At 39.9% G+C, this 23,589-nt stretch overlaps 1 long non-coding RNA gene across 1 annotated transcript; it reads left to right on the forward strand.

Annotated features, from left to right (window-relative positions):
• The first annotated feature begins 9,712 nt into the window (after positions 1-9,712).
• LOC139045184 (uncharacterized) lies at positions 9,713-23,055 on the forward strand. Its single transcript, XR_011503074.1, has 3 exons — positions 9,713-9,789; positions 10,097-10,560; positions 21,748-23,055. It is a non-coding gene; the product is annotated as an uncharacterized lncRNA (long non-coding RNA).
• The last annotated feature ends 534 nt before the right edge of the window (positions 23,056-23,589 follow it).

The raw sequence follows: 23,589 nt of genomic DNA on the forward strand, positions 1-23,589 counted from the left end.
TAGAGGCTTTTTGTAGTTAATGTGGGGAGGAGGCACTGACAAAGGACTTGAGGTTAGGAACCTGGGAAGAGCTGATAAACTCTTCTTCTGTGAAAACAAAAAGCAAAATCCTTTCTAACAATTTCCCTCAAGTGATTTTCTGTAAGCATCAAAAGTATTAGGCCAATAGGGTTTCATACTCTGTCACTAAAGTGTTGGGAAAATTTTGAGTCAAATATAGATTTGTTTAAGAAAAGAAATATAATTTGCTTTTCTGATTATTTTTTCTTCATAGCAAAACCTTCAGACTGTTTGGAAAATGATAGAGAAAAAATCCTCCTACACAGAGTTAATCAATATTAACATTTTGGTGGAAACTCTTTTAAACATTTTTCTATGCATATTAATATATACTTTTTTTTATAAAATGAAATTATACTGGCATACTGCTTTTTAATGAAATTTTTACTTAATAATTTGTCATTTTGCATTTCAATACATACAGGTATAAATTCCTATAGTGAGTTGAGTAGTGTCTCCCAAAAATGCATGTCCACCCAGAAGCTCAGAGTGTGACTTTATTGGGAAATTAGGGTCTCGAGATGAAATCATTCTGAATTTAGGGTGGGCCCTATTTGGACACAGAGAGACACAGAGAGAGGGCCTTGTGAAGATGAGACAGAAATTGGAGTGATGCTGGTACCAGTCAAGGAACACCTGAGGCCACCTAGAAGCTGGAAGAGGCAAGGAAGGACTCTCAGAGCCTTCAAGGGGAGCCTGCAGAGGGAGTTTGGCTCTGACAGCCCCTGGATTTTGGCCCTCTGGCCTCCAGAAGAGTGAAAGAATAAATTCCTGTTGTCTGAAGTCACCAAGTGTGTGGTAATTGGTTGTGGCAGCTGTAGGAAACCCATACTGTTAGCATTTTTATTGGCTGCAGAGCATTATTGTATTCCATTCCACATGGATGTACCACAGGGAGTGTAATACAATGATGGACATTGTTGATGGACATGTAGGTTGCTTCCAGTTTTTCCCTATTGCAAACCACGCTGCAATGAACTTTCTTGTTCAAGCAACTTATGCCCTTTCATGGTTAACAGCATAGATTCCAAAGCCCAAGTCAGAATGCCTGGATTAGCATTTTGGCTCCATCACTTACTAGCTGTTACTCTGAGTAGTTACTTAACTGGAGACTTGCTATTATGTGGAAAGATTTTTTTTAACAGTGTCTTATGTACGGTAAGTACTACATGTATGTTTTCTATTTACGATAAATTATTAGATATAGATAATTCATTCTAGGTCAAAGAAGAGATATATTTTCAAAAATCAAATGCAATTATAAAAGTCGTAGGAATAAATCTAATAAGCATCAGAGCTCACTTTTGTTCACAGGCATAGACATTTTCATAGAAAAATTAGAGGCACAAAAGGCCATGAATAGTTAGTTTCCAACATCTCCAACAAAACAGAGAAAGCACATTAATAATTTATTTCCATTGACTTTGACAAGGCAATTGTTAATTGTTCGACACATTTGAATTTAAGTCAGACTACATCTAATTTCCATCCTGGGTCTGCCACCTTTTAATCTGGGGGAATTACTAAACTTCTCTGCTCCTCAGTTTTTCAATCGAGTATTGAGATAGTTACCCCAATCTCATTAGGATTATTATAAGAGTTAACGGAGGTGCTTTACGCAAAGTGCCTAGTACAGAACCTGGAAGATAGTAGAGACATAAAATAGTGTGTTGCTATTGCTAAAAGAAAAAAAAATTTAATGTCTAAGAAAACTCTGAGGAATAGTTTATTAAATAAAGACAAACCTAAGATATTTGTAATCATTTCATACATAAATAATGAATACAGATGGTCTACAAGCTTTTTGATCAGGGACCCCATCAGCAAAAAAAAAAAAAAAAAAATTGTACCATGTACTCCCAATATATGTATATTTATTTATAAATAATAAACATGTACAATGGTATTCATATGCACATTATAAAATTCAAAAATAGAAATTTCAAAAATAGGAGATAAAATGTAGAAATCACAAAGATAGAAATTTCAAAGGGATGAGATAAAAATTTTAAAGTTCTGGCATTTTCTTTCCACACTCCAGTGGATCATCTTGAACATCCCCCACCCTAGGTCACATGTTCCACATTGAAGATCCCTGATGATACAATAGTCTCAACTACAAAACGGCAAAGGGATGGATGGGCTCAAGGATTTGCTGATCATCCAAATGTACATGGAACTAACCAGCAAAATATTTCTGAAGGATGCCAATGCCTATCTGTCTGGTACACGCCGCTGGCTTATTTTTCAAGATTCTGTTGTAAGGCTATCCCTTGCATGAACCTTCTGGCATTTCCAGGTAGAATTGACAACTACTTCCCTTGGATTTCACTATCCCTATACAGACATCTAGCATAGCATCTATAACACTTGATTGCATTTATTAGCTTCTGTGTCTCTCTCACCATCTCCATTATCTTCTTCTCAAAGGCAGGGATCATGTCATCTACTTCATTGATTTGCTAGTACTTGTTATATAGTAGGTCCTTAATAAATACTTACTAAGTGAGTGAGCTGACAAAACTAGGTAGCAATACAGTGCATAAAAATTAGGATGTCCCAGAAGCACAGAGAAGAAAAAGAAGAAAATCTTATGAAATGCTAACTAGAGCCTCTTCGACATAGGATTATGTTTAATTAGATTGCAATGTCTGACTTGTTTGCAGCAAATTGCACAGAATTTCCCAGTGAATTCTCCAGATGCTGCAATGGAATTCTTGGTTGCTTCGCTCCTCTGCACAGCTCTTCCTCTGCTCTGCAGAGGAGGGGAGTTAGGCCTGGATGGGGATGTTTATGTACTTGCTAATCATATGTTTGTTTTCCTCTAAGCTCGGTTCTGCCTGCCAAGAATAGCTCAAGATGACAATCATTTTCATGCTTTCAGTCAAACGAAGGTTCCAGAAGGACATGGAACAAGGGAACAAAGCCTGAAGTTTAACATCAACAACAAGGAAAAAGAAGAAGAAAATAAGTTTAAATACTGCTCCTCATTTTTTGCTGTCCCATCTCAGCATTTTAGTACTCCTGTTCACCTGAAATTGGAACACTGTAGGTAGGTTGGATGGGTAAGACTTTTTTTTTGAGGAAGATTAGCCCTGAGCTAACATCTGCTGCCAATCCTCCTCTTTTTGCTGAAGAAGGCTGGCCCTGAGCCAACATCCATGCCCATCTTCCTCTACTTTATATGTGGGACACCTACCACAGCATGGTGTGCCAAGCGGTGCCATGTCCGCACCCTGGATCCGAATCAGCGAACCCCAGGCCACCGAAGCAAAACATGCACACTTCACGCTGTGCCACCGGGCCAGCCCCTTGGATGGGTAAGACTTTAAACACAGTACTACAAAAATAAGAAGGCTCAATTCTACCCTATACTTATATCCCTCAAGTGTATTTTGAGTTTTTAAATCTCTTTCTCATTACCCCCTCTTTCATATTAGCTTGAAGCCACAGTAGCTATTAGCAATATTTATTTCTACATCTGTTTCCCTAAAGCATTGTTTTCCAAAATCAGTTCCATGAAATGTTCACAGGTGCTTCACGGAAAAAGGTTAAGTGTTTGGGAAATTGATGGTTATACAAGTTAATCAGATTTCTTTGCAACGGGACTGCTTATGTTTTTGAATTTTCCAGTGTACCTGGTCAATCTCCAGAAGGAAGCATAGTGTGTACCACAGAACCCTCTTTTTCTGGAATCACCTGGCCAGACTAGTGTTATGATTAATACAGTCTAAGAAATATCACCCTTTGACTTAAGGGTTTGGCTTAAACTGGGAGCTCTTGTCATCAGAGACACAGACATTCCAAACTACCTCGGTCACGTGGACTGCTGTGCAGCTCTTGAAAACGTAGAGAAAACATGGCAGAGGAACTCTCCCAAATACTCATACAGCAAATTTCACTCTTCCTGTGAGCTGACATCTCTGTAGCCCGGGCCCGAAATGCCAATCCTGCAGAAAAAGATAGGCTACAGCCTGGTGGGAGGGCACCGTGGTTTTAGGAATATGCAATTCAGGACCTAGTTTGTGCATTTATTCTCTCTACAGTTGTTTGTCAGAAGAGGAAATGCCCTTCTCTCTTGGGGTACTTTCATGAAGAAGCCCATTTTTTCTATTTTTACTCCCACTCACCTACACACACAGCCTTCCTATTATACATAGCTTTTGTTTACACTGTGTTCCACCGAGAATATCACCTTTCTTCCTAATTCCTATTGAGTCCTCAATCCCCCGCTACTGCATGAAGACTTCCCTCTCCACCCACTGTAACACTCCCTCATCTCTCTGAATACCATAGTACTTAATGTCTATGCCAGAGGTCAGCAAAGCATGGTCCTCCCTCTAAATCCAGCCTGGCATCTATTTTTGTAAATACAATTTTCTTGGAACACAGCCACACCCATTTATTTACATATTGTCTGTAGCTGCTTTCTCTCTACATGGACAAGAATTGAGTAGTTGAGCCAGAGACCATGTAGCATGCAAGCCTAATGTAATTACTATCTGTCCTTTAAAATTTAAAAATTTCCCAAACTCTAGTCCATACCATTTCTTCAGTACTTACCAGATGCATCCTTGCTTCATGTTGAGCTGCATACTTTGTTGTTTCTGTATGTCTTCTCAATGAGTTTTAAGCCCACTGAGGACAGGCTCTACTATTTGTACTTTTTTGAATCCTTTGTAACACCTAGCTCAGAATGTGTTATCAATAAGCGTTAATCAATTTTTTTTAGTGATTTTTTCTGAAAGGGCACAATTTACCTACGTTCTCCATAAGATGTTCCTGGTACCATAAAGGGGAGAGTAAACAATGTCATGTTACTTTCATACTATTTCAGTCCAGTGGTTTGTGATAGGAAATGGGAACAGGCTATTTACATTAGTTAGCTTCAAATTTTCTCTGAAAGTAAAATAAACCTCAAAAAGACAGCCATCTGTTTCTTCCTGGTAGCCCCAAAATTATTATCCTTTCTATGCACAAATTACATAAGCTTAATACTTTCCCCATCTGCTATATACTGATTCCAGCTACCCGCAAACAGTAGCAACACACACACATGTGCACACACACTAGTGAAGGGTCTAGCAAACAGAATGTGTACTGGCAAAAATTGATCAATACAGTTCTTGAATGGCCATCAAGCTGATCTTCCTAATGGGCCATTGGTGGAATGAGTGGATTGACTGAGACCTGTTGTCCCAAGCAGGACTGCTGTGCAATAATGCTGGAGGTTTCCTCCATAAATGAGCCTCTGATGGATCAGATGGAGGAGACAAGAAGCTCTTTGCATGGCCATGTTATCTATTCTGAAGACTTCTCCAGCTAACGTTTGTCAGCACAAATGAAAATTGTTAGCTAAAACTGATGAAAGGAGCCTCTTTTCAGATGCCAACAGGGAAATCCTTATTATTAGCAGCTTTTATACACTCATATGAGGTTAAACCAGCCACTCAAAATGCTTATTGAGTTTGTTCAGTGCCAAGAATTGGGTCCTAATGTTATGTGCATGGTTGCCACATGCATATCTGCATTCTCTTAGCTCCAAGTGGCTGTATGCACTGGACTGAATTATCAGTTTGTGTAAATGTAAATCCAACTACGATTTGTCCTCTACCCACGAATACAATTGCCGAAGAAGGGGGAGGAAACATTCTCAGAGCTCTCTTGCAGCTCTACCACTTGTATTCAGGCTGACTCATCTTTGTTTCTAGAGAAATGTGGAGACTGACTTGGGGTTAAACAGGCTGTGATCTTCCCCTGGCCTAACCTTGGCTGGCGGCCCAAGGAGAAAGAGTCTGATTTTGCTAATGTGAAATTGCAGCAGCAGAAGCCTTTGAATCTATCGAAAGTAGCCTTTTTATAATACTAACAATTTTCCATAGTTAGAATTTTCATGGTGTCTGCTGGTCGAGAGATGGTAGGACTTATTCATAGAATTTACACTCTAGTGGTTTGATAAATATATAACGTGTTGAGAAGGAGTTTCATGGAAAAGTAAACCTTATTCATCAGGGCTTTAGTTTCCCTTGTGTTTGCTTTCAGAGGAGCAATATTAAAAGTTGTTTGTTTGATTTTTATTTACTTTTCATTTATTTGGCTTTCTTTCCAGATCCTTCACCTAACAGAATCCAAATAACAGCACTTAAGCAGCCCTAAATATGGCATAGGGGCAAATGTGTATATCCTTTTCTTTATATTATCTTTTGTTCACACAGTGAGGGCAATGGAAGGCAGAATGTGGTGAGGTGCTATTTCCTAGCATGTTTAATGCTTATCAGTAATTTTTTCCCCCTGACCTTCTGCCTCAGACAATTAATTTTCTTGAACTGCTTCACACACTAGAAGAACGTTGGGGGGGCAAATAATGTTAGTACTAGTGAATATAATCTTGGAAGAAAAGCTTGCAATTATTCAGAGACCTAATCTTATCTCTTGTTTCATTTTTATATCACAAGTCTACATTTAAAAGTATTAGATAGACTGTTCTGCTGTCCCACACCTTCAAATCTCCGTAAATAAATGCTGCTAAGTGCCACCAGGAGTGAAAAAGCTTATAATGAGAAGTGTGAGCAGATATGTGCCCCATTCATCATTCTGTTCAGTCCAATATTGAGGCTCTTGTTATCAGCAGGATTCGTGGCGGTGTCATCGCGGCTGGCATAAATCTTCTGTCAGTGTGGGTCGGACTGATGCCCTATTAAAACTCTGCTTTCACCTAATCACAGAATGACCTTTCAATGTCTTTAATTAACCTCTGACCTGAACCATGCCAATGTCTTGTTGGTAGGTAAATCTATGGCATGACATTTGCTTAAGACACTACATTTGTCTTGGTTTAATCATCGTACCTTTCAGATTATGGCTTGAATGAAATACAGTTGGGATCCCTGTTAATAGTTGGATTAATTTTTAAAAGGTTAGAACATAATATTTTCCTCTGAGTTCCCAGTGATATCTTTGCAGATATGTGCCCCTGGGGAGTTGGGTGTCCCCCATTAAAGTAAATTCAGGTGAGCCTTCAATTTTACCAATAATGTCATCTTTTCTACCCAAAGTTATTCCTTTTGAATGGCCTGGGGAGCCAGAAGCATTCTAGATCCTACAGATAGCCAGAGGACAAAGCTTTAAAATATGATCTATCCTCACTTGTCCAAGACAATAGAATGCAGCAGTGGCATGGGATTAAAAGAAAGAAAGGAGGGAGGAAGAAAGGGAGGGAGAGAGGAAGGGAAGATGGGAGGGAAGTTTCATCTCATTTTGGCAATGTGCTTTTCTACTCTGTAATATAAGTTTCAGGTCCTGAAACTTCTTTGAATAATAAAATCTCATTCATATCTCATTCCCCCACTAAGAGAAACCCTGTTGCTGAACTCCTATCTGAATTAGTAACTATTACAAATGTAAAATATTTATAAAGAAATACACTTTTCTTACATACAAATGCAGTTATAAATTGATTGAAGTGGTTACTAATTCATTTGAAATGAGTAGGTCTTTTAAAATGGCAAGTTGTGATTGGCCTATAAATGATAACATTATATGAATAAAATAAAAATTTTCAGCTACCTAAGATTTTTCTTTTTTTTGGTGAGGAAGATTGGTCCTGAGCCAACATCTGTTGCCAATCCTCTTCCTTTTACTTGAGGAAGATCGTCACTGAACTAACATCTGTACCAATCTTCCTCTACTTTGTCTGTGGGATGCCACCACAGTATGGCTTGATGAGCAGTGTGTAGGTCTGTGCCTGGGATCCAAACCCACAAACCCCAGGCTGCCAATGCAGATCACACAAACTTAGCCACTACGCCACTGGGCCAGCCCCAGATTTATCTAAATTTATGCTCTATCAGAAGCCCCATGAAGGGCTTAGACTAGATGATCTCCCAAATATTTTTCAGTTGTAAAAGTCTATGATTCAGAGTCTCAATATTATAAATTCTGGGTTTATTGAATCTGAATTCAAAAGGTTTTCCTGTCTTTAAAATACAACTTAAAAGTCATGTTGTAAAGACTTTAGGAGCTGGAAAGTTTTCTAGTGTCCCATCTGCCTCTTCCTCCCACCTGAGCCTTTGTTGACTCACCCATCAAGTGAGGACAGTAATACCTACCAGTAGAATCACTGTGAGGATTAGAGAAAATGGACACACAGCACCTAAAACAGTGTCTGTCTTGCAGTGATGCTCAGTCATCGTGGAGACTGCTGGGTCTATTGGTGTCTGCAGCATTTGCCGACAGATGTTACTCTTAGGTTGATGCACTTGCCTCACCTAATCTCTTTCTTCTAAAATTATACACCTTAATGGTTAATTACGATGGTGTCACCCCTGGGTTCAAACATCTGCTCTATCAGCAACTCACTAGCTGTATGATCAGCAACTCACTGGCTGTAATGATAAGAAGCAATTTACTGAAGCGTCCATAAACTCTCCTCTATAAAGTAGAAAATAATTGTACCAAATTAATGGACCTAGTTTAGGGAGATAATGCATGGAAGTCTGATTTTGCCCCGCATTTTATCCCCATTACCTAGCATAGTACCTGGTATACAGTAAGCACTCAATAAATACTAAGATTTATCTATTAGGTATAATTATTCTATTATTTAATTATAATTTAATATTAGGTATGTTATCTATTTATCTATCATCATCATCATCAATGAACTTGTTCTATTTCTCTCTCACATCTTCTTTGGTTTAGAAGTGGTAGTTACATATTTTAACAAAAGTGGGTTTTGGTTAGATCCTCGGCTGAAGTGGGGCAGTGATGTCTACTAATGATATCATCTATTCTGCTTAATTATTCATTTATTTACGAAGTTTTTTCTGAGCAGCTGCTATGTGTCAGGCTCTGAGGATACAATGGAAAGCAAGAAGACACACAAGCTCTGCTATCACGGAGCAAAGAGTTTATGAGAGAGAGAGTAATGTTAATCATGGAAGGACACTAACAAATGAACAATTGTATAACTTAGCCAAGGACCATGAAGGAGAGATACATAGCTATATGAGGGGGATTTGACATAGGCAAGGAAGGAGTTGAAGTCCACAGGAGGAACAGCAGAGGATGAAGAAGCCTAACCACATGGGGGTTTATATGACATGTTATGAAATTGAGTTTTATCCTAAATTTAATAGGAAGTAGGGAATAGTGCATAATGAGATTTGTGTTTCCAAAAGTTTACCTTGATGACCATATGGAAAGTGAATCAGAATGAGACAGAGGCATACAAGAAGATGTTAAATGTCAGTGATTCACATTGTATAAAATCCCAAAGGGATAGTCTCCATCATGATTCTTTCTTTGAATCTCAGAAAAAAGGTTGATGCCTTTTTCATAGGTACCCAAAAAGTAGAGGAAGAGAGAACTCCTAATGAGGTAAACTTTTCCTTTTACAGTTACTGTCAATACTAAGAACCAAGAGATACCACATAGACCTCTGAATTTATCCTTCTCCTCTTCAAATTTTGCTGTGACCACAAGAGAACAAAGCTATCCATGTTTACTGCCTTATGTTACGGGCAGTCACATGCCCTCTAATTGGGAGGGTTGCGTGCCAAGCTAATCACCTAGCCTCATAAAATCTCACTGGTTATTACACTGATAGGGCTAGGCTACAATGCAATTAGAGTTATGAAACTCACCTCTAAACCTTAGGTCCATCAAGGACAGAATAAAGAAAACCACCTCTAGCTAGAGAGCTCTCCTGTCAACCAACCTCTTAAAAAGGTAAGGTGGTGAGTTTATTCATATTTCCTTCTGCAAATATTTATTCAACTCTTATTATGTACTAGGTACCCCCTAAGTATTAAATGTTGAACTAAGCCTGGCCTCGAGAGGGACATCTGCACTGTCATGTGATTTAAAGGGAAAGGCTAATGTTTATGGACCTACTGTGTACTTGGTATTTTATGCAGATTATCTGAATTGGTCATCAAGACAACTCCACAAAATAGAAATTCTGATCTCCACTTTGGGAGAGTTAGGATTTGAACCTAGATCCATTGACCACAAAGCCCTTGCCCTTCCATTACAGTATGCTGTTCATCAAGATGGAGCCCCTTTTTCAGAGATAGCTCCCCAAGAAGGGGAAGCTGCCAAGATTCACCCTCTCTCCAGTGCCCTCGTTTTAAAACCAAACCAGGATTTCTGAATCTCAGCGCTATCGACAATTAAGACTGGATAATTCTTTGTTGTGTGGGGCTATCCTGTCACTAGATGCCAGTAGTACTCCATTTATGGACAGTGCCAAATGTCCTTGGGGAGCACAATCGTGCCTGGTAGAAAACAAAGGCAAGAGGCCAAAGAACTGAACCCTGAGGTCCACCAACATTTGAAAGGAAGGCAGAGGAAGAGAAACTATTATGAATGACCAAATGAGGAGAGTTTCAAGAAAGAACTGTTTGGTAAAGTCAGCTGTTCCAGAGAAGTTACATAAAATGGACAGAAAAAAAAATCTTTGAATTTGGTGATGAGGAGGTTCTTGGTGACCTAAGAGAGGTAAGTTTCAGAGGATGAGGGGAAGAAGGGGCAGAAGCCTGGAGGTGGACAATAAATAGAATGCACAGGATAGAGTTAGTGAGAGTAAACTCCCTTTCAATAAGCTTGAGAATACTGTAGAAATGATGCTGTGAAAAGTTGGGGCCCAGAACTTGACATTGGAAGCTCCTACTTTCCATATCTTGGAATACTCTCTGGGAGCCCCGAGCAGCCATATAAGAAGTCCAACCATCATGCTATGATCACAGTCCCAACTAAACTCAGCCCTCTACCCTTCCACACCAAGTGGTAGACATACAACTGAAGTCATCTTGGAAACTCTAGACCAGTCCACCCACCAGCTGAATACCACCAAGTGACCTAAGTCAAAGCTAGTTGGAGCTGAACTGCCCAGCTGAGCCCTGCTAAATTCCTGAGCCACAAAATAATGAGATAATATAGAATGGTGAGTCTTAGGATGGTTTGCTACCCAGCAGTATGTCCCTGGACCAGACTGCGGTGATAATCCCAGTTGCCCTCTTCCAATCATGAGATTTAAGGAAAAGGGATATTAAACTTACCGTCGTCCTCTTGCCACTGCTCTGAGAGTAACTCCTAAGGATGTGTTTTGTGTCATTATCATGTGATGGTCAAGCACTCAGATTCTAGAACCATACAGACCCAAGTTTAATTCTTAGCTTCTCTGCTTCTTAGCTGTGCGAAATAGAGGTTATTAAAGGTCCTAGAACTGTCAAGATTGAGTGAGATGCGTTTGCATAAAGTACATACACAGTGCCTGGCACAGGAAATGCCAGCTAAACATTAGCTCTGATTTAAACCATGAGATTTTCCATCAAAGGATAGTAACTCATCACATTCTTTATAAAATGACTCTGACTTTGACTTCATAAAAGTTTGCACTAATTTCACCCCTCCCAACTTACAGGACTAATAGGACCTTCTCCCCTCACTTTCTTTTTCTTCACAACCACAAGCAGCACAAGTCTGTTCCTGTTGGTCTCCTTGTTGCTTCCAGTCTCCGGTTCTCACTGTTTGACCTACAGACCTTCACACACACACACACACACACACACATCAAGAGAATGCCTCTAAACCACAAGTTCTCCTGTGGGAAATGTGAGGATTAAAGGATTGACTTCTGAAAGTCTTTTTAGCAACCACGAAAATTTCAGTTCCAATTTGTGTGACATGTGAATCATTCCTGTTGGAAATAACTAGAACAAAAAGAGAGAGTTAGGGATTGGGAATGAAAAAGAAAAAAGAAAGTATGTTGAAGGCAAAGGAGGAACAGAGGTTTTGTAATGAAGCATTAGGAACTCTGAAAAGAAATTGGAAAAAAGAGGGAGATAGATATTTCTGCCAGAAAGCAAAGGGCTAAGCTGTGTATATAGAGGGTCAAGGACAGAGCCGAGGCTATAATCTTGGTAACCAGACAAATATTTCAAATACACTAAATTAGCCAAGAAAGTAGCCCAAGGCTCTTTCCATCTCAGGTACCCAAACTACTCTGCATTTCTGAACCCACGGGGAACCCAGGACCTTGAAGGTAGGAGTTAATAATTCTGAGTCATATCTTTAACAAACTTTGAACATTTAGGTAGAGAACAAGACACAGAGAGAAAATGCATATTATCTGAAAAACCAATTTACAAATATCTCATTGATCTTCTCCAGGAGGGAATTCCTGCAACATCTCTAGTAAGCAATGAGTGTTAAGATAAAATTAATTGTATTGTAACTAATTTAAATGAATGAAATAGCACCATAAATTTATTTAGTGTGCTCTTTATTGTTTTACCTTCACAAACATAAAAATATAAGGTGAGTGGCAACCTTTGACCTTTAACCCCAATTTTCACATCGTCGGAAGTTCCTTATCCTCCTTTTTGAGAAGAGGACTGAGGATTGGTATTACTGTGTATGGAGGGTGGTGGGGGGAAGGGGTGATACTAGGGAGGGATGGACTCAGAAGAGTGGTAGCTGGTAGCCAAGTACTCCATCAGGATCTTTCCACTACCATGGGAACAGGCTGACTTTGTAGAAACAAACTGATTCGATATCTTTTGAGTCAAGGTACTTAAGATGTGTCCACCTTACTGAGAACTATTCCTTGTGACCACAGGGCACACAGCCATGGACCAACCGCTTTATATTTGCAGATCTTCCTCTGAGCATTAAAATGACTCCACCCAACCCCTTGTGGACCTCCTCCCACCAACTAGGGCTTTTCTTAGCTGGTTTCAGTGTGAGTGGGGAAGGGGAGGCAGAAGAGCCAGGTCTCACATTCATAAAGGGCCTAAAATTTAAACTTTTGACATTTTCTTCAAATAAAGTTATATAAACACTATACTTTTGAGGTGTTAAAATACTAATTTTTAAAATGTAAACATTTAAAATGTGCCACATATGTGTACCCCTGTTCTGGCATCCCTTCATTGTTTGGTACATCTGGATCCTCAAAAATGGAAGTGGTCTGGGTTCTTTCCATCTCTGGGAGGACCTGCTCAACCCAGCAATCATCTATAGTTCTTTTCCCCCAAGTATAGAAACTTCTCAGATGAAAGGAGCTGGGCAGATGCTAAGCTAAAAATGGGAGTGATAAGTGAATATGCAGTGGGCACATGCAGGTCAAGGGGAAGATACTAAATTCTATTTCATTAAGCCCTACTAGAAGGTATGTCCCTCAAGAGCTGGGACTCAGTCTTTCATGTCTATGTCCCTAATTGATAGTACAGTGCCTAGAACACAGTAGGAGCTCAATGCATATGTGTCGAACAGGTGAATGAATGAATGAACAAATGAACAACACTAGCCTGGACAGATTATTCTTTACTCAATATATGATACTGTCAAATTCAACTGCCTGCAAGGGAATCATTTGTCTATGGAGTAGGCAAATTTTCAATCTGAAGCTGACTTCAAGCCATTGCTCAGACCAAGTGCCCAGCTAAAGGAACGTAAATGATTCTTAATATACTACAGGGAAAGCACAAGTGGGAGAAGGAGATCTGCAGCTGGAAAGATCAGAGCATATTCCAAAACCAAAGAGAAATTCCTTTTGGATTGTCAATTATTTAGGATTACCAGGGCCTGGGTCACAGACCATGGGTGTGGATAATCAAGAATTGACTGCACTTGTGGCTGTTAAGCCTGCTTGAACTTAGGCATCCCCCAGTGCCTGATCACAGTTTCCACTGTTCCCCACCACATAGAGCCGGGGGGTAGGAATGGAGGTGTAAATCCACAGGAAGGGTCGGGGGCAGGGAACTCCTATTAATACCTCCAAAAATTAGAGTTTCCCCCGGAGCTACAGGAATGAACTAGGGTTTGTTATGAATCTGGCAACTAGAGCAAAGGTGAACGGGAGTGAGGGCATCACAGAAAAGAGAATCAGGAATTGGCTATGCCAGTTATATTTTCCTAGTTACTGCAACTTCAGAATTGTCCATCCTAATACATCACATGTATTAAAAGCAGGGACACTATGAGCAAAGTTGAGGAGCGGGGAATTCTGCTTTGGGCACTGTTGCCCCATGTCCTCATGCTTTGTCCCTGGCGCTTGGCCTCCACTTTGGTCCATTAGCTGCTCAAGGTCTTCCCCCAAGATGTTCCCCTGGGGATGATCCACATTTCCAGCCTCTCTTCCTGCCCCATAACCAGTTTTCTGCTCCAAAGTCCATTTTGCCAGAGGCTTGCCCTCAGCTTTCAAAGGTTAAAGCTAGGATAATTTGATAAATTAATCTGGGCTCTCAGATGAATGTGTTAATGGGCACTCTTTCTAACAAGAGTTTTCAGAAGATCTTTCCCTGTTTATGTTGACCCATCTAATGGAGTGGCTCAGAAGGAAGGCAGCATTGGGTGGGGTTGGGTGGGGCCAGCCAGAGGGAGAATATTTTGGAGTCTGTGAACTGAGGCTTTCAAGACATTTCTGGCTTAATGTGGCTGGATCTGTCTATAGAGGTGGGTGACGATCAGGATTTCCTGTACTGAGGGACAAGTCTAGGATGTCAATTACTATTTTTCTACACCAGGGGGTCCTGAGGGCATATTAGAGACTTACCATTCTATTAGTCTAGTTGCCTGAGAGTATTTAGGCAAACACAAGGGGAGACAATTTGAGAAATTATACATAGCATCATAATCAATGCAGAGGAAGGGACTTGCCATGAACTGAAGATTCTGTAGCCCTTTCTAGTGAGGCAGAGCCCCGGGAGCACATAAACAGAGAGGCTGCTCCCATGGTTGAGCTTCATAAAGGAGTCCTTAGCCTCATCAGAAAGAGTGGGATAATTTATAGGTTAACATTTTCTTTTAATGTGGATAGCATTTTCCTCATTTATAGTTAATTAGGTTAAGCATGCATGGGGAGCGAGGGAGAAAGGCTTTTAGTGATGCTCTAAATGATTAGTAATTTGAATAAAGTAAAGAACCTCTGAAAGATGGAGCATTGGCACATGTTAAACAGGCTCTCTTCTAAGTGCTAGAATCAGCCCACTCTACTTGGGAAGATATTGTGGTAATTAAAGCGCTAAGATAAGATACAGAATGTGCTAAATATTTTAAACAAGTTTTAAGCCATATGTATGTGTGATATCAGTGACATCAAAACAAATGGGTGAAGACAGAACATATTGGATATTTGGTATCCCGGGAGGCGCCATGTTGGGCTTTGGCCCTTGAGTCACACCAACTTGCCAGGGCCCAGGGACAAAATGGCAGTGATGAGCAGGAAATGTCCTCTTCTGAGCTTCAGCTTCCTCATTTGTAAAATGGGGATAACAGTAGTGCCCTCCGCCACCTTGGTGTTGTCATTATGATTAGAGATAATGTATGTACTCCACTTAGTGAACAGTGGGCACCAATAGGTTAATAACCAATATTGTGATAAGATCAATACCATCCCTCCTTTGTTTGACTGAATCAAACATTTTAGGCATTTTTATTCCTCCTTTTAACCAATCCAAACTCTTAGATTTATGGCAGCTATCTCATGTAAACAAGGTAGCACTCCTCATGTAGACAGTTTTCCCTAATACTAATCCAGTTGGAAGAGTTCCAAGTACTCTTGTTACCAATAATTTTCAACAAACAAAAATATAAGCAACAGAAAGTCTTTAGCACAGTTTGGAGAACATTGTTTGTTTCTATCACACTGCATCAGCTTTAGGCGTTACTAGCATATCAACAAATCTTCATCTTCTGTGCGCAGACAGAATGAGTGTGGTGTCATGAAAAGATCCCAAGAACTTTGGTCTTGTCCTGGATTCATCACCCCCTGCTGTGTGGCCTCTGTCTAGTTTCCAGGCTCTCTGGACCTCTGTTTCACTCTCCTCAAAATGAGGACCGTCTTCATGATGTAAATAAAATAATTTAAATGGAAGAATTGTAAGTTTCAGTCCATGGGTCAAAAATTATTTTTCTAGACACCAAGTTTTAATGGCTTAAAAGGACTGCTCGCTCCCCACATTTCTCTAGTTGGCTTCTCTCTCAACTCTTTGTCCTTTCTCAGCCTTCTGGTGAGGGGAACAATGAGATTCTGAGTGGAAAGAACATGGGCTTTGGAGCCAAGTAGACTGAAATTTGAATCTCAGTGCTTCCATTGACTGGCCATGTGAGCTTTAGCGAAGTGCTTAGCAGTCTGGGGGTGGGGGGGTCTTAGTTTGCTCCCCTCTAAAATGACTAAAATAGCTCAGAGCCCACTTCCAATGTCAGCACAAGGCTAAAATAAGGGTAAAGAGGGCCTAGCCTACAGTTGGTATGGAGCAAGTTTTACTTCCTTTCCTTCCAACAATCAAACAGGAAAAGTGGTGGATTTTCAAGACTCTCTTCCCCCATAAACACTCACATAGTCCCCTGAAAATAGTCAATAAAAGGATTATTTTTAACTCTCTCTTACACACACACACACACACTCACACACCCTTCCTCTCTCCTGCCTTCCCAATTTTCCCCAGAAACGAAGCCTGCATGAGATTGAGGCCCAGACAAGAGGAAACTATTTAAAAGCAGTGTTCAGACCCTGGTGGGAAGTGGTCACTGCCTTCCAGATTCTTAGCCACCTCACCCACTTTGGGCAGCTGACTTGTCGAGGAGCAGGTGATCTTTTTCTTTCCATTGTTTTAATTTAATCCTAATTGAATGTATGGCTGGAGATACCTTAAATGGACACTTTTTTTTTCTGGTTCGATTTCCTCAGGGAGTGTACCCCAAGACCTCCCTCTTTGTGATAACTCACTCTGGTCAGCAGAGCCAGGGTCTATTTGTTACATCTCCCAACCACCCCCCTCCAAAGGCCTATCAGGAGGGACCCCACTGCAGTGCTGATGACTAGAGAATTACTCGAGTGTGAACTGTTTCACTGTCTGTCATTTTGCTCATTAGGCAAGTGAGAAAATGTATCTACGGCTCTGTCTCAGAGTCCTCATTAGCTTAGCGGCACATTTTTACTTCCCTTATTTGTTTTAAAGATGAATGCATAAGAAACAGTATTCCGTCGGTGTTCCTCAGTATAATTTTAAGAAGCAAAAGCCTGGATAATCTTATTATCTTCCCAATAATTGTGTTGTTCAGATGATAGGGAAAGGTAATTGCCTCTCCTGCCTTTCCAGCCAGGGGATAGGGGTGTAAGTGTTTTAGTTGTGTTAAGGATTGAAGTCCGAAGCATTGGGTGTTTTCAGAAAAATGATAGACACTCCAATCAGGACAGCTAAATTAACTAAGAAGACTGTCCCCTGGGACTGTTATTTCATTTCCTTTCAGTACTTTAGTCCCTGAAGGTAGGAAATATAATACTATTATCACCACCTTTGTGTTAAATGTAATTCTATTTCCACCCCGAGATTTAGCTAAAGGTTTGTTTTGGGTGGGGTGGGGGGCAGAGATATGGGAGGGATATGTGGGGTACATTTAAGATTTGATTTTTATGGAGCATTCTTTCCAAGTATTTATGGTTGTTTATCATCTCTAGATTTATTTACTGAGGTGATAAAACAGAGCTGAGATCACCCAATATCATTCAAGAGTTTGACGTTCTGGTTGCCTTCCTGATAGAAATGTGTCAGCCTATTTCTTGTTTGGGGTGCTTGGCTTGGGGTATTTAGCATCCATTTTTGTTCAGCCACATAAATGTTGTTCCAAATGCATTAGCATCTGTGTGGAGTCTGATGATTTAAGTGGGGCACGTCTGTCCCACAGGGCTAAAGGACAACAAAATGCTACATTCTTTTCTTTACCTAAACTTAAAACTTCTACACATATGTAGCATGTCAGAGTTGGCATTAGCTGCCAGCATCAGTTTACACACAGGCCTGCATAACAGAGCAAAGAGATGAACTAGACTGGCAAAAATGCAGAATATGTTTCTGTTTATCTGCATTTTCAGATTGAGACTCTTTAAGAAGTGTGGAGAAAGAAGCATTCTCCTATTTTTTTTAAAGGTTGATTCTTTTAGTAACAATGCCAGCTAAAATGCCTGATTTTCATCTCCTTCAGCCATTTTCTTCATTCAGAGAAATGAGAATGCACATAACCTATTCAAGGGAAATATAATGCATTATTATAATATGACTTGGCCCAAGTAGCTAATCACTTTTTATTAACACTTTTTGGCCCAGGGAGTTGGGATTCCTCCAAGCTGACTGTCAGGGCAGGGATTCTGGGAGTCTATATTAGTAATTAGCATTACAAGATCTCGACTCCTGGGGTGATTCAAATTAATACAAAATAAAAGTGCAAATTTCCAAATAGCTTTGAAAGCCATATCTATTATTAAATTTGTTATTAAAGCCCTTCCCAGCCTGCATGACAGGAGTCCAAAGCAGAGAGTTTCCTTAAATATCTCTGCCTAACCCGTCTTGGACTCTTTAAAATTAAATAAAAGAGCGTACAATGAAAGATCAAAAGAATCTTCTGTACAATTGAGTTTACGCCTTGGCAGTAAAGTTTTCCACCAAACCAAATCCCTACAAAGCAATATTAGTTTCATGGTCACAGTTGCTTTTGGACTTTCCTTGAGACATTTGGCAGCTATCTTGAGAGCATCCAAAGAACCGCTGGCAACATCAATCACTCACTTCATAAGCAGGCGCTAAGAGGCGACAGGAGGGCGCTTGGCACATTACCATCTCTCCACCATGGAACCCCTCCCAGGCAGGGAACAAGAGAAACCGTACAGCATAGAGACATTATGGAGTACTCGTCTTCGAATAAGGTTCCACTAATGTGTAAATAACCTGCTTTCTCTAACCATGTCTTTAGCAGACTAAGTGGTTAATTGTTATTGATCAGCTCTGCCCACTGTTCCAATATCAGTCATTATTGAAAATAATCTCAGTACCCTTCATTAAGCATGCATCTGTTTCCATGGGAATGCATTTTAAACACGGAGAGCTACTTCAGTGTTATTGGTTTCACCGGTTGTGCCGGCACCGAGGGCTGTGGTTGCCCAATCTGTCATAGTTAATCAACTCTCATCTCTTAACACTGGCTGCAGTTATCAATGAGGTAAGGATTAATATTCTGGGCGAAGCAGATGATAAATCATTTGTATATAATTAGTGTACAGCAAGGTTACAGCTGACATGAATTTTTATCTTAATTATGAGAGAAATTTGTTCCATTAATTTAATTTAGTTTGCATGAGTGGCTAGACACCTAACAAAGTTAATCTTACACCTGTCATTACAACATTAAGGAGAGAGCCTCGTGTTGAGGCGCTAGTCTCGGGTCCTCCTGCGATGAGGATAATGTTGTTCATCCTGATGTGAAAATAGATGATCGTAGACAGAAGATGTAAAGTTGACTCTTTTTAAAGTTGTCCTCAGGGATTTATGGGAGAATATTGAAGCGACTCATCTGACGTTGCTGTGCTTTGGATCCCACTGTCCCCTTTGAAAATTACCTCTCCCCTGCCTTATAAATCAGGTAGAAGTCACAAGATACAAGAAGAGCTTGGTGTGTTTTTAATGTGTATATGTTAACTTTAGAGCTTTTGGCCAAAGAAAGCTTTGCCCCATTACAAGCTATTGCATTTGAATCAAATGCAATGAATTAAGAAACATGTACTGTTCTGGTTTTCTATTCTAAGTGCTTCATGTTTATGTTAAAATTGAATAGAATAATTCATATAACTTGATCTACTGTACAAATGGTAATTACGCAGGCATCCCAAAGGCTACAGTGTACTGCACAAACCTAAACCCTCTACTAATTATCCAAGTAATTACTAAGTCTGATCAATCATATTTGATGGATAGATTAGGTGGGGCTGTTTATGCAGCAGAATATGATGTTCTTTATTTTCCTAATGATTAGCTACACATTTAAGATTAAAAAAAAAAAGACTTGCCAACCTGGCTTATTTAAAATGATTTCCTTACAGACTTACCTCCGTAAAAATTATTTTGCCCTGGATGTCTGACCTGGTGCAGGGGAAATCCTTAAAGGAAAAGGGGTGGGAAATCACCAATATACAAATCCCTTGTATACTGTATGACCAAGGAATGAATCCAGTGATGTTGAAACAGAACTAAAAACGGGATCATGGAAGAGCTCATTTCTGAAACTGTGTATTGGTACTATAAGCTCCAGCGTCCAAAGGAGTGGGCCTTTCCATTTAGGAAACCCCAAATCAGCCTGCAGCTGAAACACTAATTGCACAGTAACTCAGATTAATGTATTGTAATATTAGTCCACAATTATCACTCGGAGATAGGGTCAAGAAGTGTATAGTTGGTTATTCACAAGAAATGACTGATTTAAAAACAAAGAGCTCTAATGGAATTCAATAGTGCTTTTCAGTCATTCTGCTTGGCATCTCTATTACCTGAGATGATTCACAGTCCATTATGGGAGCTTCCATGCTAATAGAATGTCTATCTTCTGTAATACAGACACATCAGAGCACTAACTGGGAATCTGTCACAATGAATTTCATCTAGATTTCACTTCATCTCTTCATGGACTGTAAAATTTGCTCTTGTACAATGCCTAAATTTACTGTGGGTAATTGAGAGAGATCTATAGATGCAGCAGCACTCAGTAAAAAGCAGTTTTCCAAAGATCTATTGTAAATTGTGCAGCTTTGCCTCAGCTGGGGAGAGATTATGGTGAGCTGAATCTCGCCTTTACTAATGAGATGTTTTGGTGACTTCAGAAGGAGGGGGGGTTGCTTTGGGGGATTCTACCACGTGGAAAAAGGAAAACAAGGAAGGCACCTATCTTTCACTCCCAGGAAACCTTTGCAAAAGGGACAAAAATAAGTTTGGACACAGGCTTCATTACCTTCCGTGGGAAGTATAAATCAGGGCTACAATAGACATAATATTTTCCAAATCTGCCTGCATTTATTTGGCAGAAAAAGAATGTCTCATGCGTGACCCAGCCTTCCAGGAGCTTACATTTGCCTCCTCTTGCAGCTGCAGGTAGAACAAATTCCATCTCTCATTTGCTAAACCTTCTGTTTCACAGATTGTTAATCCTAACTAAAATATTTGGTATTAAGCTATCTGCATGAATTGTTGATAAAGAATTAAGATAACATTTGAGCTATTAAATATAATGTGTGCTCATATTTTTTCAATGGCTACTTGGGTTACTGCTCATAAAGTATACACACTAACCTTTTTTTCCCCCCTTCAAATCATTTCCCTTTCTTTATTTTACTTATCCCCGTCAAAAGCTAAACAGAACCACTGGGTGCCCTTAACAATTGTAGGGTTTAATATTTGTTAGCCAATTAGAATTGTGATATATTCTATAGCTTTTTTCCTAAGCCAGGAACTGAATAATAGCATCATGCTTCACTGGCAGTGAAGTGAGCTGAGCCTTTACATTAGGAGAAAATCAGAATGGTATGACTGCAGTTCATTACTGAAATAGGTAACTGATGAACTGAAAAGACAAAGGGCATTGTTAAATGAAATGTCATTATTAGAGGTGCTCATGTTTAACAAATGTACTGTAAGTTAATTCAGTAGTGTTTTCTATAAAGTTCTTCACTGAATGTTCGCTGTTCACTTTTACTGTCTCTGCATACCTAACATCTCCTTAAAAATATTTTAAAGGAAATAATGTCAACTCCCAATTATGGGGAGTAATTAAACCTAGGTCAGAACCATCTGAGCTTAGGTACTTGCCGTTGCTTTCACTGAAGACCCTGACTAGATGCGACTGTGTTTCTGTTCCCAGATTTACATGCAATATGCTAAGATGGAAATAATGCTTTAAAAAAGAAAACACACAATCATTTTGCGGAAGACTTGAGAAAAACGTTTTCAGCTTAAAGAGAAAAAAGCAGTGAGACCCCTTCGGCGTCTGTGCAAAACTGTTTGCTTGGCTCTGGAGGTGATAAAAATAATTTATGAAGCTCTACATTTTTAGCAAGAGGAAATGACCTCAGCTTTTGGCAATCTGATGCAGTTAGTGAAGCCTCTCTCTACTACTTTTATGGATTTCCTTGAGCTGCATATTCTGTGACCTGTATTTCAGATTTATTGGCAGATACATAAGCCACATTAAGTAACATAAAATGCAGTGAATGCATCAAACAACTCAGCGGGGACCGACTGACAGCAGGCGAGAGGCTGCCTCTTCGAAGAAGTCATTCCGAATCTGATACCTGTTTATGCATTTGTCTAACCAGGCTCTGGATTTTTATTTTAAATAAAGACATTATTTCAAAACAAAAGAGCCTCCAGCCAAAGATATGATATATCGGGAGGCAGGAAGAGGGTGTATGACCAACTTTAAAATCTAATCAAAGCCTCAGGATTTTGAGTGGCAACACCCTTTGCTTCCAGTTTGGGGGGAAGTATGACTTCTCAGTAGGAGAAAGGGGGCCCCCAGCACATTGTGTTTGGTTCTAAGCAAGACAATAGAGTGGCATTTTGATGAGGGAGATGCAGACAGACCTATAATGTCTTTCGGTAAATACTTACTGCCCTGATTAAGAAAAAAACCTGGGAGGAAATGTCTATTAGATAGGGCCATACACTGAGCACTTAAAACAGAGCTGGAGAAGTTTTGTAAAAGCTATACCCTCACCCCTGATGCCATAAAAGGCAGGAACCCAATGTGACAACATGGAAAGAGGAGCAGGGAGGCAATCGGAGACCCAATTTCTAGCTGGGCCAGCTGTGTCATCTTGGGCTATGCACAGCCTCTCTCTGGAGCTCCCGATGGCCTCCTGGCATCCCTTCCAGTACACACATCCCTTGATTCTTTAAACAATGAGATCCGAGTGACTGATGTAAGAGAAATGAGATCACAGGATGCAGGGGATACCTCAAACAGAAGTGAGTTGCTTGGGAAGATTCAGGCCCTGGCATAAACCCAAACGTAAAAATGATGGACATGTGGTTTCATAGCAAACTTTTAATCCACCTTCTTGTGACTGTTATATTTTACTATTAACTAGTGCTATTTAAAGATAGCCTTGTGAGACTCAGATAATGGTACTCTCCTCCAAAAAATCTTCTGGGGGAATTCCACCCTATAATGCCCTCTCCAGTCTCTGAAAATGGACTGATCTTTGTTTGTACCACTTAATGCTCCCGGTATGAACAAGTAAGCAGAGAGGTTAAAGGCTCAGTTCTAGAGTCAGATGGCCTGAGTTTAAGTCTTGGTTCTACCACTCTTAGCTGTGTGACTTTGACTTTGGGTAAGTCTCTTAACCTCTCTGAGCCCCACTTTCCTTTTCCATAAAACAGGGCTGACAATAATAGTGTTTGTTTAATGGATTATTGTGATGATGAAATGAGATCCAATTTGTAAAGCATTTAGCACAAAGCATGACACAGTAAAATTCTCAATCTATATTAGGTATTATTCTTTTTGACATTATTATTATTATTACTCTGTTTCATGCCTTTTCTGAACAAGAGAACAGTTTATTAAAGGCAGAGTCACAGCACCACATGTCATTTGTGTTCCCCACAGTGTTGGGCTCACGTTCTGTTTTCAGAAAACAAGTACTGATGGATAAAGTCCTGTTAAGGTGGAGAAAGGAGAATGAAGCATAATAGTAATAGA

Source organism: Equus asinus, chromosome 4 (assembly GCF_041296235.1).
Source record: "Equus asinus isolate D_3611 breed Donkey chromosome 4, EquAss-T2T_v2, whole genome shotgun sequence".
NCBI lineage: Eukaryota > Metazoa > Chordata > Mammalia > Perissodactyla > Equidae > Equus > Equus asinus.